The 19,766-nt window shown below is 48.5% G+C and overlaps 1 long non-coding RNA gene across 1 annotated transcript; it reads right to left on the bottom strand.

Annotated features, from left to right (window-relative positions):
• Positions 1-4,678: 4,678 nt before the first annotated feature.
• On the bottom strand, positions 4,679-19,024 carry LOC121001600. The gene is made up of 3 exons (XR_005779096.1): positions 19,014-19,024; positions 14,502-14,504; positions 4,679-4,789 (listed from the first exon to the last, which is right to left on the bottom strand). It is a non-coding gene; the product is annotated as an uncharacterized LOC121001600 (long non-coding RNA).
• Positions 19,025-19,766: the final 742 nt, after the last annotated feature.

Raw genomic sequence — 19,766 nt, 5'->3', positions numbered from 1 at the left:
CTCTGCATTTGTTCAGTGAGTGTGGTTTTTTATGAATGGGACATTCATGATTGAAGGCCTTGTCTCCTGATGAGGTAGTGTACTGTCTACCAGTCGGTACTGCAGATGATGGTAGGTTAGTCTTTCTAACATTCACGCTGCTCTTAAAGTCTCTGTGTTTATGCACAATACTTTCATACCTTGATGATGGTGTCACTGAGGCTGTAGTATTGAACTCCAGGAAGTCAAGGCTGGGGTCATTCCTCATCTGGGACTGTTCATCGATGAATCTGCAGAAATGAATAAATGGGGGGAAAGTGACGTCATGCACTCTTTTGTACCTTGAGACTGATGGCGCCCACTTCTCTTGCAGGCTGTATGGTAACTTCACGATGATTGGGTTCACCCCATGGGCTGTATCCAGCCCGGACAGACGAGGGTCTCTTTTGGCGAGCTCCAGTTCCATGAGCAAATCACTTAAATCCTGAAGCTTGTGGACATCCTTGAGACTGATCTTGGGGACGTTCTGCAGTCTCCTGAATAGTGCCTTCTCTATTGCTTCTGCACTGCCAAAGGTGCGTTCGGGCCTCTGCCAGGCTGCAGCGAGACCTGCTTCTGCTTGTCCCACATAGACAGTTCTAAGGCTCTTGATTCGATTTGTGGAGCCTGGGCCCAGCCATTTGATCAAGAGGTCAAGCTCCTGCTCTGCGGTTAGGTTGAGGTTGGCGATGGCGGCTTTGAAGGTTGCCTTCCAGGCTCTGTAGCTCTCCGCACGGTCATCAAATTTTGAGAGACTGGTGTTAATTAGCTCTCTGCTCATCATAAACCTGGCAAACTCAGACATATCTGATTTCTCACTGCTTGTTGCCATGACAACTTGTGATGCCCCTGGGGCGTATAGGCTGCGTGGCGTGAAAGGGTGAGATGCTTCCGGGTAGAATGATGTTGCTGCAGGGTTGAGCTGTGGTCTAGCCTCTGTAGATTCTGATGACTGCTGCTTGAGCTGTGGAGGTAGGCCAGGAAACACCTGGTAGCCATCTTGCTGTAATAACTGTCCTTGAGAGGGCGCGTCTGGGCGACTGTTATTGGATTGCTCGGGTGCTGTGGGTATCGCTGGCACTGCAGGTAGAGCTGACTTGGAGGTTTCAGTGTTGTTGGCTCGGACAGTGCTGCACACTGGGGGTGGTGCAGATAACTGTTTCAGTACGTAGTCGCTGGTGCGATCAGCTGGATCGTCTATCTCCTCTGGTGGTAAGCAGACTGAATCAAGGCCTTGGCTCAATGCTTGCTCAAGTAGTCTTACTTTTGCTAATGCGATTTCCTCTTCCATCTCTGATTCAAGGATCTTTATTCGAGCCTCTGCTTCTGCTTCTGCCCTCTTGGCTTCTGCCTCCGCTTCTGCCCTCTTGGCTTCTGCCTCCGCTTCTGCCCTCTTGGCTTCTGCCTCCGCTTCTGCCCTCTTGGCCGCCGCCGCCTGTGCTTCTGTTCTCGCAAGGACTTCTTTTTCGGTGAAGGAACGCCTCACTTTGGATAGCTCTGCATTTATGCGGGCCTCTAGTAATCTGTCGCTCAGGGCGGAGCTTCTAGAGCATGATGATCTGTAGGACCGTGAGGAATGTTTGGACGAATGCGATCTGTGTGATCTAGTTTCTTGCAAATGAGAGATGCGGAGTTCCACTTTATCTTTAGCGTCCAGCACCATGGCGTCTCTTTGTCTGTCTATTGATTCTGCCTTGCACAATTCTGACGGGGCTTCTTCAATATTAGAGTCTTTTAGAAAGGTTATATACCTTGTGGACATTCTCTTGTATCTTTCATGGGCTGCGTTCAGCCGCCCGACGGCAACTTGTAAACTGGTGGTATCGCCTGAGGAGGACTTAAGTCCTGATATGAGGGAGGAAACTCGTTCCCATAGCTCTTCCAGGTTGTCACATAGCTCATCTTTCCTGGTGTGATAGTTTTCTGTGATCTTTATAGTTGGTTTGAGAGAGCGCCTTGGTCGCGTGACTTGGTCTGCTGGAAGTGTGGGTTCTACCTCCAGCTCTTCATAATGATCAGTATCAGGTTGCATTTGCTTTATTTCATCACTGGGGAACTGTACGAGGTCCTTTTCGGCCATTTTGATTTAAGGTGCGCTGTCTCTTTAAGAAAATGAACTTTTGAATTGGGGGTTGAAAATTGCTCTGCGGCTCAAATGAGGCACCCCGATGAGTTTCCCAAGGTGTCTTGAGTGAATTGCGGGGTTTTGGTTTGAGGGAGGCCCCGCGTGCGTGAACAGTTCTTATATCATGCGAGCAAGGGTTAATATAGGATGTAGAAAGTGGCTTGGCGAGTAGTGGAGGACTTCCAGGCGAGAGTATATCTACTGCGGACACGCCGTGCTTCCCCTTAGGCTTATGGGACGTGCACTGTTGCCGGGCAGATTTGCTGCGAGTGGGCCTGTTGCAGGGGAGGTTCCTGAGTGTGGCCCTGGGCTCTGAGGGAACCTGCAGCCGGCATTGGACATTCAGACGGATATTGACTGGGGTATAAGGCTTTAAGGCAGTTTTTGACTGTTCTGTCCCCACATGAAGGCGAATGAAGGTGTAACTGATAATGGCTTTGTGACTGTCCTACCTTCGTATCCAAGCAGTGGAGCAGACCGGACCGGCAGATGCTCAGGTTAGATGGATCCAGACGTAGACACGAGGATGCAATCAAACGTGGGTTTATTTGATCCAGAGCAGTGACATACGGTGATGGAATACAGGAATGCAGTAGATGCTGTCATGTGGATGTCTTTCCTGAGGCTAACTGCTGAGGCTACTGCTGAGGCAACTGCTGGTCAAAAACTGATGCCTTCACAAGCCGAGGTGTGTGTCTCCAGTCACAAAGGATGCAGCACTGAAAAAAGCTACAGGAAGTGACCAGGCCCAAGGCTGCTAAACCACGCCCAGAGATAAAACTTTATAGACAACGAACGAAGCGTGCAGCATACAAATTCCGGCCAGCAGATGGCAGCAGAGAACAATAGTCTTAAACAACATAGGTAAAACAAGAAATAATACAGTGCAGAAATTCAATTTGACAAGAACAGCACACCTTATGCTTAAAGATGGCCGCTTAAGCTGACTGTAATTATTGCTGCGCCATCGCTGTGTTTTGTTGGCGGTAAGAATTGGCGCCTTCTGCTGAGAGAGCGGGAAGGACTGTATTTTTGCGCCACCGCCTGTAATTTGCATGTCTACCAATATGGACTCCACCTCCTCCATGTTGGAGTACCTAGGGGGCGGCCTCCCGGAGCAGTTGGAGGTCTTGGACGAAGTACTGCGAGCCGACCTGTCGCTCATCAGAGAAGGGTAGAGCATGTTGGAGAGAGAGGATTCCTCTAATAGAATGGCTTCACCTACCGTCAGGATTGCAAAGCCTGCGATGATTGAGGAAGGAGAAGCACCACCCGCCTATACTCCGAGACCGGAGGGGCCACCTTGCTTTCCACAGCGGTCGCAGTCTGAGCCGTGCCCTGGCTCGTGGAGTGGATTTACCCAGCCTAATGCGCAATGGCCTGTGCTAATGGCCGAGGTACGCGCCGCGGCAATTCAAAAGACTACCCAAAAGAAAATCTATTTTGAAGAACTCGCAAAAACTGTCTATGAGCGTCATGAGAATACTCAGCCCCGTTTGTAGAGGAGAACAGGGGTAGTAGTGGCGTTTGATAAAAATCGGGGGTTCGGATTTATTAAAGACTACTCCACAGGCCGAGACCTGTTTGTGAACCGGAGGTCTGTAAAGTGAAGCTACCTCCCCGAACATTTACACAACCTCCGCGAAGGAGAAGAGGTGGAGTTCACCCCCGCTGAGGGCCTGAGAGGTCCGTATGCCATGGCCGTAGCCCGTCCCAAGCCGGGACCCGAAGACTGGGAAGAACCTGAAGAGCCCACCAGTCCGGGATACGAACAAGAGAAACCTGTGGAACCTGCCCATAATACGTTCCAGGAGAGGGGTTCCTTTACCGGCCCCAATATCTTTTGGCAGCCCACAGTGCTGGAAAAATGGGTGAGCCCTTATCCCTCACCTGAGTTTTCCCGCAGGGAGAAGACTCAGGCGGAGCTGGAGAATGTGAAAAATTCCAGGAAGCCCTTGATGCCCTGCGGCGAGAGAAAAGTTGCGACCCCGCGCCTGAGCCTGCTGCGACTGTGCCGATTCCCTGCAGCGGAACATCGCCCAAGAGACTGGAGGATCAGATTGCCAGGTTAGAGATCCATCTTCATGGCCTGCGCCAACGTGTAGCGTCCCGAGTGGCACCGGGCACTAATGATCCCCCAACGAACTCTGATGTCCCCGAGCCTGCAGTAGAAATTCCCGTTGCCGCCAGTTTGGCGACTACCAGCGCTGTGCCCACCGTTGCGGTACCAGAAAGACTCTGTTATACCAGGAGTCGGGTTCGTCGCCTGAAGCCGGCGCCACCCAGACCTATGGACCCTCCTGCGGCATTAACCCCCAGGCTTGCGGAGCCTATACCAGTGACAGGCCCATTTATTCTGCAATTGCCTGCCAATACTATTTTGTGGGCCCAACCACCGCACTTGTTCTTTTGCCAGCGGAGCTGCCTGATATTTTCATTGCAAATGTAGATTTATGTGAATGCTTTGCATTTTTGTCTTTCAGGTCACAGTCTCCAGCTGGGCGGTCCCCCTGTGTTGCGCCGAGGACGGGCAACCTCAAAGCAATGGGATATGTAGTGTCCCACTACGTAAAGGTGGGCACTACTAAGGGTTATGTTGCTCCCACCTCCTGTGGGAGAATAGTATTTTGTATTGCATTATAATGCCTTGTTAATTCCTGTGTACCAGGCCTGTTAGGGGTGTAGTTTCTCCTCCCAAGCTGTAGAGAGAGCTAGGGAACCCCCTAGTATATATAGTTAGGCCCAGACAGGAAAGAGTTAGTGCAGAATAGTCCAGGAGGCTAGTGAGTGCAGTCTAGCCTGCCTGTGGTTCCTGAGCAAAAGAAGCTCAGAAGTTGCATCCAGGGGAAGAGTTTTGCCTCCTGAGAAAATCCCAGTTCCTGTGAAAGTACAGTGCAGAGCCAAGTTTATTCCAGCCAGAGAGCTGAAGGGCAAAAGGATATATATATACAGCAAGGAGACATATACCAGAGGAAGGTTTCTTTACCCAAGGATAAAGCCAGCAATAGGGTATACGGGCCTTGGAGAAAGACAGACAGGATCTGAGGAAAAGTGCAGCCTGATCTGTAAGTGTTTATTCCCTCTGAGTATCTTGCAAGGAGTTTGCCTGCCGTTTTATATAAAGCCTGCCTGTTACTGATATTTTACATGTGGAACTGCCCAAAGACTGTAAATAGTTGAACTGTTTCAGTAAACAGAAGTTTTGGTTCACTGCAACTTGTGTTCCTCACTTATTACTCCAATAAATCGGTGTGCCACCGTTACCGGCACTGGCGTCACGAACTTAAAGGGATCTTGCCACAGGCACATTAAACCTGCAACACCGAGGGCACCTCACCTACCATCCGGCCTGGTCCCTATACACAGAGTGTGCCCCAGAGGATCCATGTGCCAGCCTCTCCATCACTGCTGTACACCTGCCTAGGGTATATAAAAACTGTGAGTACAAAAGACACCCTTGGTTAGTAACTACCCCTGTGACCTCACCATCGCTCACCCTGCAGAGCTGCATACTGCACTCGCACCTGAGGAAGGGGTTTCACTTGTGCGTGTAGCTGGCACAGATCAACCACGTCCTCTCCCTGCAACAGGAGCTTCACCAGCAGCACCACGACCGGGGCCACGTCCCTTATTTGACGCTCTCCTCATATTTTTTGAATTTAGGATCTTGCTCTAAATGGGTGTTTAATTAATAGTAGAAAAGAACGACAGTATGTAAAGGGTGTATCTCACACGGCCTGAACCAGACTAGGCCTCAATTAAAGATTTCTTTGCACAAAATGGCTCTATTTGAAATGGCTGTATTTCAAATGCCTAATTCAAACCCCTGTATGTAGAGGTGGTGTCTCAGAGGGCCTGAACCTCTGTAGGCCTGAAGTAAATATATCTTTGCACAAAATGGCTGTATTTCAAAAGGCTGTATTTCAAATGCCTAATTCAAACCCCTGTATGTAGAGGGGGTATCTCACAGGGCCTGAACCAGTGTAGGCCTGAATTCAATATCGGTGCACCAAATGGCGGTATTTAAAATCTCTGAATGTAACCCAAATGTATTAAGGGTGTATCTCACAATGACATCTGCATCAAAGGCTGCCAACTAAATTTTTTGTGCCCAAATGAGTGTTTGTTTAAAAACTGAATTTGACAGCAGTATATAAGCCTGTAATTTCACACGTGCTGATGCTGCAAGGCCTAAAAATAGTGGTTTTTGTCAAAAGAGTGTGTTTTTCAAACCCCAGAAAATGATGGGTGTATTTCTACCTTAAATTGCACACTGACTAATACAGATGTTGTAGTTTGCCCCCAAAAAATGGTGATTTGCAATGTCCCAAAAGCTCAGATGCAGTGCTGGTGCACTGAGCTTGCATAATATGGCCGCCGCCGCCGCCCAACTAACTAACAGAATTCTAAAAGTTAGTATTTTTTGGTCAATGAGCTCAGGGCAGGGTAAAACGATAGTGCCCTGCACCCACACAACTATTTGTCTGTAGATTGCTGAGTTAGATTCTCTCCTATGCTCTCCCTGAAATCACAAGTCCAGCAGTGTCACGAGGTATCGAGAACCACGCCTGACTCCGTTATACTCGGGGTCAGGAAGTCGCAGCGGTTGGCTGCACGCTCTATGTAAGATAGGGCTGTTTTCCTTATTGTAGCTTTCTGGGTTTGCTTTGCAAACCCTTTTGGCTCACTCAGGGATCCGTAGCTCCTTCTCCTCAGCTGTTCCTTGTCCAGCACTCCCAGACCTCCTTATATTTCTCTCTCACACTTCTCTGGTTGCCAGAGATAGAGCTTCCTGCCTGGACATCTATTCTGACCTTCTGGAGCTGTGTTGCTGCGTTCGCTGGTAGTTGGTCCAGTACGCTACCCTCCAGATCCCTGTTGGACCTTTTTGGTTTATTGTGGTCGCCCACCTGGGTGTATGTGTTTGTCTGTATTGTCTGTCCTCTCCCTGGTGTTTCCCTCTTAGTGATAGTGGTGTGGACTAGCGATCCCACCGGCCTGTTCACTATCCAGGGCTCATATTAGGGAAAGCCAGGGTTTAGGCACGTGATCGCCGCACGGGTGAGGAACCCGTCTAGGGACGTCAGGGCAGTCAGGTGCCAGCCGCAAGGTGAGTTAGGGGTCACCACCTTTCCCTCTCCCTTGGGCAGGGCTTTCCCTGTTTTCCTCCCTGTGCGTGACGCCGGTCATTACATTATATCTGGCCCTTATTTTGTGTAGGTAAAAAAAAATATATATATTTTTTTACCTACTTAGAATCCAGTATGGATCCAATTGCTGCTCTGTCCAAACAATTTCATGGCCTGTCTTGTGAGGTGGCAGGATTGAAGGCGTCGGTCCTCCAGCAACAGCAGCAATTACAACTGACTGCAAGCCCAGCGGTTGCTACTGGTAACCAGGTTGTTGCGGAACCCAAGGTCCCTCTCCCTGACAGATTTTCTGGGGGAAGGGACAAGTTTTTGACATTCCGTGAGGCCTGTAAATTATATTTTAAACTGTGCCCTTACTCCTCTGGTAATGAAGAACAGCGGGTGGGGGTTGTTATTTCCCTGCTGCAGGGGGATCCGCAGTCCTGGGCGTTCTCTTTACCTACTGATTCCCAGGCTCTTCGGTCAGTGGATGAGTTTTTCGGGGCCTTGGGTCTCATATATGACGACCCTGACCGAGTCGCACTGGCTGAATCAAGATTACGTAGACTCTTACAAGGAGAGCGGCCGGTAGAGGAGTATTGCTCTGAATTCCGTAGGTGGGCTACGGATACCCAATGGAACGACCCGGCTCTCAGGAGTCAGTTCTGCTCTGGGTTATCCGAAAGGGTTAAGGATGCGCTTGCATTATATGAGACCCCCTTTTCCCTTGATGCGGTTATGTCCCTTTCTATCCGAATAGATAGACGCCTTAGGGACAGGTTGAAAAAAACGGAGCCATTTTAACCCCTCCCAAGCAGCAGTTAGTCTGTACGGACTTAGACGAGCCTATGCAGCTAGGAGGAACTACTCGTCAGGTCCATCCTCCTGAGGCTCGCCGTAGGCGTGGGGTTTGTTTTTTTTGTGGGGAGAGGGGTCATTTAATTAATGTCTGTCCTTCTTTCCTCAGAAACAAAAGACCGTCGGAAAACTACTAACCCCAGGCTGTGTGGAGGATGTCAGCCGGGGGGTATACGTTTCCTCCATACGAACATCGCAATTTGTGTTGCCAGCGGTTATTGTTTTTGGTGTTAAGACGGAGACTATTTCTTTCTTTCTAGACAGTGGAGCAGGGGTAAATTTGATAGATGCCCATTTTGCCCGCACTATGGGTTTGTCTCTCTGTACGCTACAGAGACCTATTCCCATATTCGCTATTGATTCTGCTCCTCTGTCTCAGAGAAACCTCACCCACATTGTTCATAATTTACACCTTCGGGTAGGGGACCACCATAACGAGATGCTTTCAGGTTATGTTCCGGAAGGGCTTCCCACTCCGGTAGTGCTGGGCCTTCCCTGGTTGGTAGCGCACAATCCAGTGGTGGATTGGCAGGCCAGGGAGATATCGGAGTGGAGTGAGCAGTGCAGAGAAAATTGCTTAAATAGCAATTGCTTAGTCGCCTCCATAGCTTCCCTACCTACATTTATTTCGGATTTTGAGGATGTTTTTTCTGAAAAGGGTTGTCAGAAGTTACCACCTCATCGTCCTTATGATTGCCCGGTTAACCTTGTTCCCGGCGCAAAATTACCCAAGACCAGGTTATATAATCTTTCGGGTCCAGAGAGACAAGCCATGAAAGATTATATCTCCGAGAGCTTGGCTAAGGGACACATCAGACCCTCTTCTTCACCCGTGGCTGCAGGGTTTTTCTTCGTTAAAAAGAAAGATGGGGGCCTGCGTCCTTGCTTAGATTTTCGCGAATTAAATCGGATAACCATCCGAGACCCATACCCTCTTCCTCTCATTCCTGACCTGTTTAACCAGATTGCGGGTGCTAGGTGGTTCTCCAAACTTGATCTTAGGGGGGCCTACAATCTGATTCGTATTAAGGAGGGGGATGAGTGGAAGACAGCTTTTAACGCCTGAGGGGCATTATGAAAATCTAGTTATGCCTTTCGGTCTGACCAATGCTCCTGCCGTCTTTCAACATTTCGTTAATGACATTTTTAGTCATCTAATCGGCAGGTTTGTGGTGATATACCTAGATGATATTTTAATTTATTCGTCTGATCTGAAAACACATGAGGTGCATGTCAGACAAGTACTGCAGGTCCTACGGACGAATAAATTATATGCTAAAATTGAAAAATGTGTCTTCGCCGTTCAGGAATTACAGTTCCTAGGTTATTTTTTGTCCGCTTCAGGTTTCCGTATGGATCCTAGGAAGGTCCAGGCAATTTTAGATTGGGATCTTCCTGAGAACCTCAAAGCACTACAACGGTTCTTGGGCTTCGCAAATTTCTATAGGAAATTTATAAAAAATTATTCAGTTATTGTAAAACCCCTTACTGACATGACTAGGAAGGGGACTGATTTTTCTAAATGGTCTGACGCCTCTAAAGTTGCTTTTTCCTCTCTAAAAGAGAGGTTTACCTCGGCACCTGTACTGGTCCAACCTGATGTCTCTCAGCCTTTTATTGTTGAAGTCGATGCGTCAGAGGTGGGAGTGGGGCGGTGCTGTCTCAGGGTCCGTCTCCTGGCAAATGGCGTCCTTGTGCTTTCTTTTCTAAAAAACTATCTGCAGCAGAAAAGAACTACGATATTGGCAATAGGGAACTATTAGCTATTAAACTAGCGTTTGAAGAATGGCGTCACTTTTTAGAGGGGGCAGTCCACCCCGTCACTGTGATTACGGACCACAAAAATCTTCTGTGCCTCGAATCAGCTAAGCGTCTCACCCCTAGACAAGCTAGGTGGTCGCTATTTTTTACCAGGTTTAACTTTGTTATTACCTATCGTCCTGGGGCAAAGAACACCAAGGCTGATGCACTATCTCGTTGTTTCCCTGGATGGGGTAATGTGAGTGATCCGGTACCCATTCTTCAAAGAGGAGTGGTTGTTTCTGCGGTACACTCTGCTCTGGAGGGGAAGGTGTTAGAGGCCCAGGGGGACGCCCCGGTCTCTTGCCCCTCAGAGAAACTGTTTGTACCGTTGAACCTGCGTTTCGAATTATTAAAGGAACATCATAATTCGGCACTTGCTGGGCACCCGGGTAGTAAAGCAACCTTGGAGCTATTGTCTCGTCGTTTTTGGTGGCCAAGGTTGCGTCAGGATGTATTGGATTTTGTGTCTTCTTGTTCTACCTGCGCGCGCGCAAAAGTTTCGCATACACGTCCTGCAGGGTCTCTATTACCACTCGTCATTCCCTATAGATCATGGACACATCTGTCAATGGATTTTATCACTGACTTACCTTTGTCTGCGGGTAAAACAGTTATTTTGGTAGTAGTGGACAGGTTTAGCAAAATGGTACACTTCATTGCGTTACCCGCACTACCTAATGCTAAGACTCTTGCTCAGGTATTCGTCAGTGAAATCGTGAAGCTTCACGGGGTCCCTTCCAATGTTGTTTCGGATCGGGGTACCCAGTTTATTTCTAAATTTTGGAAAGCTTTTTGTTCCCGTTTGGGGGTACACTTGTCCTTTTCCTCAGCTTTCCATCCTCAGTCGAATGGACAGACTGAGCGTACCAACCAAAACCTTGAGACATATCTAAGATGTTTTGTGTCTGAAAACCAAGAGGTGTGGTCATCATATTTACCGTTAGCCGAGTTTGCCATAAATAATCGTCGTCAGGAATCCACTGGCAAGTCACCATTTCTTGGTGCATATGGTTTTCATCCCCAATTCTGTACTTTTAAAGAGGGGGGGTCTTCTGGGGTTCCCGAAGAGGAACGGTTTTCGTCATCTCTTTCATCGGTATGGCAGAAGGTGCAAGCTAACTTGAAAAATATGGGAGGTAAATACAAATGCATGGCTGATAAGAGACGGTCGCCAGGTCCGGACCTAGGAGTGAATGACTATGTGTGGTTGTCTACTAGGAATATTAAATTGAAGGTTCCCTCTTGGAAACTGGGTCCTAGGTTTATTGGTCCTTACAAAATTGTAGCCATCATCAACCCCGTGGCTTTTAGCCTGGAGCTACCTCAGACTTTTAAAATCCATAACGTCTTTCATAAGTCGTTACTCAAAAAATATGTTCCACCTCTAGAACCGTCACCGCTGCCACCCCCTCCTGTTGTTGTGGATGGTAATCTAGAGTTTCAGATATCCAAAATTGTTAATTCTCGTCGGGTCCGCCGCTCTCTTTAATATCTGGTGCATTGGAGAGGTTACGGTCACGAGGAAAGAATGTGGGTTCCTGCGTCTGAGGTAAACGCCGACAGGCTAGTTCGGGCTTTTCATGCCTCTCATCCTGAGAGACCTGGTCCTGAGTGTCCGGAGGCCCCTCGTAGAGAGGGAGGTACTGTCACGAGGGTATCGAGAACCACGCCTGACTCCGTTATACCCGGGGTCAGGAAGTCGCAGCGGTTGGCTGCACGCTCTATGTAAGATAGGGCTGTTTCCTTATGGTAGCTTGCTGGGTTTGCTTTTCAACCCTTTTTGGCTCACTCAGGGATCCGTAGCTCCTTCTCCTCAGCTGTTCCTTGTCCAGAACTCCCAACCTCCTTATATTCCCCTCTCACACTTCTCTGGTTGCCAGATATAGAGGTTCCTGCCTGGACTTCTATTCTGACCCTCTGGAGCTGTGTTGCTGCGTTCTCTGGTTGTTGGTCCAGAACGTTACCCTCCGGATCCCTGTTGAACCTTTGTAGTCTGCTGTGGTCGCCCACCTGGGTGTATGTGTTCTTCTGTATTGTCTGTCCTCTCCCTGGTGTTTCCCTCTTAGTGACAGTGGTGCGGACTAGTGATCCCACCGGCCCGTTCACTATCTAGGGCTCATCTTAGGGAAAGCCAGGGTTTAGGCACGTGATCGCCGCACGGGTGAGGAACCCGTCTAGGGACGTCAGGGCAGTCAGGTGCCAGCCGCAAGGTGAGTCAGGGGTCACCACCTTTAACTCTCCCTTGGGCAGGGCTTTCCCTTTTCCCTCCCTGTGCGTGACGCCGGTCATTACACAGAGATTCAGGCTTCATGTCATAGCAGAGAATCAGGCTTCACGTCACCCACCACTGGAACAGGCCACTGTCACATATTTTTAGGCCCCGGCACCCAGACAGAGGAGAGGTTCATTCAACTTTGGGTTGCCCCGCAATATAATGGTAAAATGAAAATAAAAATAGGATTGAATGAGGAAGTGCCCTGGAGTAGAATAATATATGGTTAAGGGGAGGTAGTTAATGTCTAATCTGCACAAGGGATGGACAGGTCCTGTGGGATCCATGCCTGGTTCATTTTTATGAACGTCAGCTTGTCCACATTGGCTGTAGACAGGCGGCTGCGTTTGTCTGTAATGACGCCCCCTGCCGTGCTGAATACACGTTCAGACAAAACGCTGGCCGCCGGGCAAACCAGCACCTCCAAGGCATAAAAGGCTAGCTCTGGCCACGTGGACAATTTGGAGACCCAGAAGTTGAATGGGGCCGAACCATCAGTCAGTACGTGGAGGGGTGTGCACACGTACTGTTCCACCATGTTAGTGAAATGTTGCCTCCTGCTAACACGTTCCGTATCAGGTGGTGGTGCAGTTAGCTGTGGCGTGTTGACAAAACTTTTCCACATCTCTGCCATGCTAACCCTGCCCTCAGAGGAGCTGGCCGTGACACAGCTGCGTTGGCGACCTCTTGCTCCTCCTCTGCCTACGCCTTGGGCTTCCACTTGTTCCCCTGTGACATTTGGGAATGCTCTCAGTAGCGCGTCTACCAACGTGCGCTTGTACTCGCGCATCTTCCTATCACGCTCCAGTGCAGGGAGTAAGGTGGGCACATTGTCTTTGTACCGTGGATCCAGCAGGGTGGCAACCCAGTAGTCCGCACACGTTAAAATGTGGGCAACTCTGCTGTCGTTGTGCAGGCACTGCAGCATGTAGTCGCTCATGTGTGCCAGGCTGCCCAGAGGTAAGGACAAGCTGTCCTCTGTGGGAGGCGTATCGTCATCGTCCTGTGTTTCCCCCCAGCTATGCACCAGTGATGGGCCCAAGCTGCTTTGGGTGCCACCCCACTGTGAACATGCTTCATCCTCATCCTCCTCCACCTCCTCCTCATTCTCGTCCTCCTCGTCCTCCAGTATTGGGCCCTGTCTGGCCACATTTGTACCTGGCCTCTGCTGTTGCAAAAAACCTCCCTCTGAGTCACTTCGAAGAGACTGGCCTGAAAGTGCTAAAAATGACCCCTCTTCCTCCTCTTCCTCCTCCTCCTGGGCCACCTCCTCTTCCATCATCGCCCTAAGTGTTTTCTCAAGGAAACATAGAAGTGGTATTGTAACGCTGATTACGGCGTCATCGCCACTGGCCATGTTGGTGGAGTACTCGAAACAGCGCAACAGGGCACACAGGTCTCGCATGGAGGCCCAGTCATTGGTGGTAAAGTGTGTCTGATCCGCAGTGCGACTGACCCGTGCGTGCTGCAGCTGAAACTCCACTGTGGCCTGCTGCTGCTCGCACAGTCTGTCCAGCATGTGCAAGGTGGAGTTCCACCTGGTGGGCACGTCGCATATGAGGCGGTGAGCGGGAAGGCCGAAGTTACGCTGTATCGCAGACAGGCGAGCAGCGGCAGGGTGTGAACGCCGGAAGCGCGCACAGACGGCCCGCACTTTATGCAGCAGCTCTGACATGTCGGGGTAGTTGTGAATGAACTTCTGCACCACCAAATTCAGCACATGCGCCAGGCAAGGGATGTGCGTCAAACCGGCTAGTCCCAGAGCTGCAACGAGTTTTCGCCCATTATCGCACACCACCAGGCCGGGCTTGAGGCTCACCGGCAGCAACCACTCGTCGGTCTGTTGTTCTATACCCCGCCACAACTCCTGTGCGGTGTGGGGCCTGTCCCCCAAACATATGAGTTTTAGAATGGCCTGCTGACGTTTACCCCGGGCTGTGCTGAAGTTGGTGGTGAAGGTGTGTGGCTGACTGGATGAGCAGGTGGAAGAAGAGGAGGAGGAAGCTGAGTAGGAGGAGGAGGAGACAGGAGGCAAAGAATGATGCCCTGCGATCCTTGGCGGCGGAAGGACGTGCGCCAAACAGCTCTCCGCCTGGGGCCCAGCCGCCACTACATTTACCCAGTGTGCAGTTAGGGAGATATAGCGTCCCTGGCCGTGCGTACTGGTCCACGTATCTGTGGTTAGGTGGACCTTGCCACAGATGGCGTTGCGCAGTGCACACTTGATTTTATCGGACACTTGGTTGTGCAGGGAAGGCACGGCTCTCTTGGAGAAGTAGTGCCGGCTGGGGACAACATACTGTGGGACAGCAAGCGACATGAGCTGTTTGAAGCTGTGTGTGTCCACCAGCCTAAATGACAGCATTTCATAGGCCAGTAGTTTAGAAATTCTGGCATTCAGGGCCAGGGATCGAGGGTGGCTAGGTGGGAATTTACGCTTTCTCTCAAATGTTTGTGAGATGGAGAGCTGAACGCTGCCGTGTGACATGGTTGAGATGCTTGGTGACGGAGGTGGTGGTGTTGGTGGTACATCCTCTGTTTGCTGGGCGGCAGGTGCCAATGTTCCTCCAGAGGCGGTGGAAGAGGCCGAGGCAGCAGCAGCAGAAGAGGTAGCAGGGGGAGCCTGAGTGAGTTCCTTGTTTTTAAGGTGTTTACTCCACTGCAGTTCATGCTTTGCATGCTGGTGCCTGGTCATGCAGGTTGTGTTAAGGTTCAGAACGTTAATGCCTCGCTTCAGGCTCTGATGGCACAGCGTGCAAACCACTCAGGTCTTGTCGTCAGCACATTGTTTGAAGAACTGCCACGCCAGGGAACTCCTTGAAGCTGCCTTTGGGGTGCTGGGTCAGATGGCGGTGGCCAATAGCAGACGGACTCTCTTGGCGGCGGGTGTTCTGCTTTTGCCCACTGCTTCCTCTTTTGCTACGCTGTTAGCTCGGTCTCACCACTGCCTCTTCCTCCGAATTCTGAAAGTCAGTGGCACGACCTTCATTCCATGTGGGGTCTAGGACCTCATCGTCCCCTGCATCGTCTTCCACCCAGTCTTCCTCCCTGACCTCCTGTTCAGTCTGCACACTGCAGAAAGACGCAGCAGTTGGCACCTGTGTTTCGTTATCATCAGAGACGTGCTGAGGTGGTATTCCCATGTCCTCATCATTAGGAAACATAAGTGGTTGTGCGTTAGTGCATTCTATCTCTTCCACCCCTGGGGAAGGGCTAGGTGGATGCCCTTGGGAAACCCTGGCAGCAGAGTCTTCAAACAGCATAAGAGACTGCTGCATAACTTGAGGCTCAGACAGTTTCCCTGATATGCATGGGGGTGATGTGACAGACTGATGGGCTTGGTTTTCATGCGCCATCTGTGCGCTTTCTGCAGAAGACTGGGTGGGAGATAATGTGAACGTGCTGGATCCACTGTCGGCCACCCAATTGACTAATGCCTGTACCTGCTCAGGCCTTACCATCCTTAGATTGCCATTGGGCCCCACCAAATATCGCTGTAAATTCTGCTGGCTACTGGGAACTGAGGTAGTTGGTTCACTAGGACGTGTGGCTGTGGCAGAACGGCCACGTCCTCTCCCAGCACCAGAGGGTCCACTAACACCACCACGACCATGTCCGCGTCCGCGTCCCTTACTAGATGTTTTCCTTATTGTTACCGTTCACAACAATAAGAAAAATATTATTTGGCCCAATGTATTGAATTCAAATTCCTTTTTTTACAGGAACCTAACACTATCTGGCTATCTATTTAGGTACCGTATTACACTAATACAGGCACAGCAGTAACGACAGATTTTGCTGAATATACATTTTAGGCCTAGTATTTAGGCGCTGGGCGACAGGTATGCGTTTTACGGACAGAATTATTTAAACTTGGAAATGCACGGTAGCGTGTGAAGTTATTGAGGATGACCCTATCCGCACCTTCAATCTAATATACCCTTTTATGGATCGATTTAACCTTGGCCTGATACAGCAGAAACCACTGATTTAGGGAATTGCTAAGTTGGTAATTGTATTCAACCCAGAACAAAAACTGTGCTTTGGCGGACACTAAATGAATTGACCAGCCTCAGCAATAAACACAGATTTAGCTGAATATAAATTTGAGGCCTATTATTTAGGCGCTGGGTGACAGGTATACATTTACGGACAGAATTATTTAAACTTGGAAATGCACGGTAGCGTGTGAAGTTATTGAGGATGACACTATCCGCAACTTAAATCTAATATACCATTTTATGGATCAATTTAAACTTGGCCTGATACAGCAGAAAAAAAATATTTAGGGGATTGCTAAGTTGGGAATTGTATTCAACCCAGAACAAAAACTGTGCTTCGGCAGACAGCAGACAGTATTACAATTGGCTAGCCTCAGCTGAAACACCAGATTTAGGGTACTGATATTTTGGCCAATTGTATTTCACCCCTCAATAAAATAGCAAGCACAGCCAAGCCCCTGATGTAGGATATAGCAAAAAAATAACCACACTATTGATGGTTAAATGGACTTGCTGGCAGCTTGTGCTGGCGCACCACAAGACACAAAATGGCCGCCGATCACCCAAGAAAAAAGTGACATAAAAACGCTCTGGGCAGCCTAAAAACAGTGAGCAATTAAATAGCAGCAGTTCAATGATCCACAGCTGTAGATCGATCACTGAATTAAGTGTTTTTGCAGAGTTAATCACTGTCTAATCTCGCCCTAACAGAAGCTGCAACCTCTCCCTACACTGATCATAGCAGAGTGACGTGCGGCGCTACGTGACTCCAGCTTAAATAGAGGCTGGGTCACATGCTGCACTGGCCAATCACAGCCATGCCAATAGTAGGCATGGCTGTGATGGCCTCTTGGGGCAAGTAGTATGACGCTTGTTGATTGGCTGCTTTGCAGCCTTTCAGAAAGCGCCGAGAAAGCACCGAACACCGAATCCGAACCCGGACTTTTACGAAAATGTTCGGGTTCGGGTCTGTGTCATGGACACCCCAAAATTCGGTACGAACCCGAACTATACAGTTCGGGTTCGCTCATCCCTAATCAGGAGGCGTTCTTGGGCAATGCAGGGGGGCGTCACTGGGCACCGGAGAGTGAGAAAGACGCCCCTCTGGGCACCTTGGACCCTAATTAGCATAACATAAAAATCGCTTTTACATCAAAACTACTAAACGAAATAAAGTAAAAAGAAGAGTCCTGGAAATAAGCTACTTTAGTCAACATAGCGATGGTGCTAGCTTAAAATCGTAAAAGGAGGTAACAGAATCCCTTTAAGGGGAGTACATTTAATTTTTCATATTCTTCTACCTAAATATTCTTCTACCTAAATATTTAAAACTCTCGTGTTTCTCAAGCACCTGCACCCTTAAGCCATTCTGTAATTGCCCGTTCCCTAATAACATTATATAGGATTTCCCCCAATTAATGTTTAAACCAGAAAAATAAAAAAAAGTATCTATTATATCTATTACTCTATTAAACTGGTCCCCAGTGTTGTGCATAAATAATAAAACATCATCGGCATACATAGATAATTTTTCTTTTCCTTCCTCATATTGAAAACCTTCGAACTCCTTATCATTTCTTATTTTAGATGCCGAGGGCTCTATTGCAATAGCAAATAGTAATGGGGAGAGAGGGCATCCCTGCCTAGTGCCCCTATAGAGGGCAAAAGGCAGGGACAAGCTCCCATCCACCATCACCCTAGACCTCGGGTAGGAATATATAAGCTGGACCCATCTTATAAATCCCTCCCCTATACCAACCCTTTTCAAAACTGCCCATAAATACTCCCACTCGATACAGTCAAATGCCTTTTTGAGCATCCAGTGAAAGTATAGCTTTGTCGTCAGTTTATATTTTATTAGATTCAATATTAAGGAACAGCCTTCTTATATTCGAATATATTGTTCTTCCGGGTATAAGACCTGTCTGATCTTCATGGATTATACCTTTAATCACCTTAGAAAGCCTACCGGCCAAAACCTTTGCCATAATTTTAACGTCCGTATTTAACACGGATATCGGTCTATATGAACCGGGGTCTAGTTGTTCTTTACCCTGTTTTGGAATTAATGTAATAATTGCTTCTTTCATTGAGTCTGGTAAGTCACCTATATTTTGGGCCTCACACAGTGTCGCTCTTAGTTCTGGTATTAAGATGGAACATGTATTGGTACTTTCCAGGATGTATGTAGAATCGGGGGAAATGTCACCATTTTAATTAAAGCGATTGTACTCAGCAAAGAAAAGCCATATGTCTTTATGGAGGACGGCTTAGTGTTAATATCTTTCAGTGGTGTTAAATAATTGGTTTGAAGTAGTCATGTAGGGGGGATGGGAAGTGTCATCCATATTAAGGGGTACGAACTTTGATTTACTCACATTCATTTTATAGTAAGACACTGAGCTGTATTCTGCCATCACATCCGACAGGGAAGGGGTTAAAAAGAATCATTATGGTGTAGTCTGCAAATAGCCCAATCCTGTGGACTGAGTCATGTACAGTCGTGGCCAAAAGTTTTGAGAATGACATAAATATTGGAAATTGGAAAAGTTGCTGCTTAAGTTTTTATAATAGCAATTTGCATATACTCCAGAATGTTATGAAGAGTGATCAGATGAATTGCATAGTCCTTCTTTGCCATGAAAATTAACTTAATCCCAAAAAAACCTTTCCACTGCATTTCATTGCTGTCATTAAAGGACCTGCTGAGATCATTTCAGTAATCGTCTTGTTAACTCAGGTGAGAATGTTGACGAGCACAAGGCTGGAGATCATTATGTCAGGCTGATTGGGTTAAAATGGCAGACTTGACATGTTAAAAGGAGGGTGATGCTTGAAATCATTGTTCTTCCATTGTTAACCATGATGACCTGCAAAGAAACGCGTGCAGCCATCATTGCGTTGCATAAAAATGGCTTCACAGGCAAGGATATTGTGGCTACTAAGATTGCACCTCAATCAACAATTTATAGGATCATCAAGAACTTCAAGGAAAGAGGTTCAATTCTTGTTAAGAAGGCTTCAGGGCATCCAAGAAAGTCCAGCAAGTGCCAGGACCGTCTCCTAAAGAGGATTCAGCTGCAGGATCGTGCAGAGCTTGCTCAGGAATGGCAGCAGGCAGGTGTGAGCGCATCTGCACGCACATTGAGGCGAAGACTTTTGGAAGATGGCCTGGTGTCAAGAAGGGCAACAAAGAAGCCACTTCTCTCCAAAAAAAACATCAGGGACAGATTGATCTTCTGCAGAAAGTCTGGTGAATGGACTGCTGAGGACTGGGGGAAAGTCATATTCTCCGATGAAGCCTCTTTCCGATTGTTTGGGGCATCTGGAAAAAGGCTTGTCCGGAGAAGAAAAGGCTTGCCAACAGTTAAGCATCCTGAGACCATTCATGTGTGGGGTTGCTTCTCATCCAAGGGAGTGGGCTCACTCACAATTTTGCCCCAAAACACAGCCATGAATAAAGAATGGTACCAAAACACCCTCCAACAGCAACTTCTTCCAACAATCCAACAACAGTTTGGTGAAGAACAATGCATTTTCCAGCACGATAGAGCACCGTG

This window comes from Bufo bufo, chromosome 5, assembly GCF_905171765.1.
Source record: "Bufo bufo chromosome 5, aBufBuf1.1, whole genome shotgun sequence".
NCBI classification, from domain to species: Eukaryota; Metazoa; Chordata; class Amphibia; order Anura; family Bufonidae; genus Bufo; species Bufo bufo.
The sequence above is the reverse complement of the archived record's forward strand: the minus strand, read 5'-3'. Positions and strand labels throughout refer to the sequence as shown.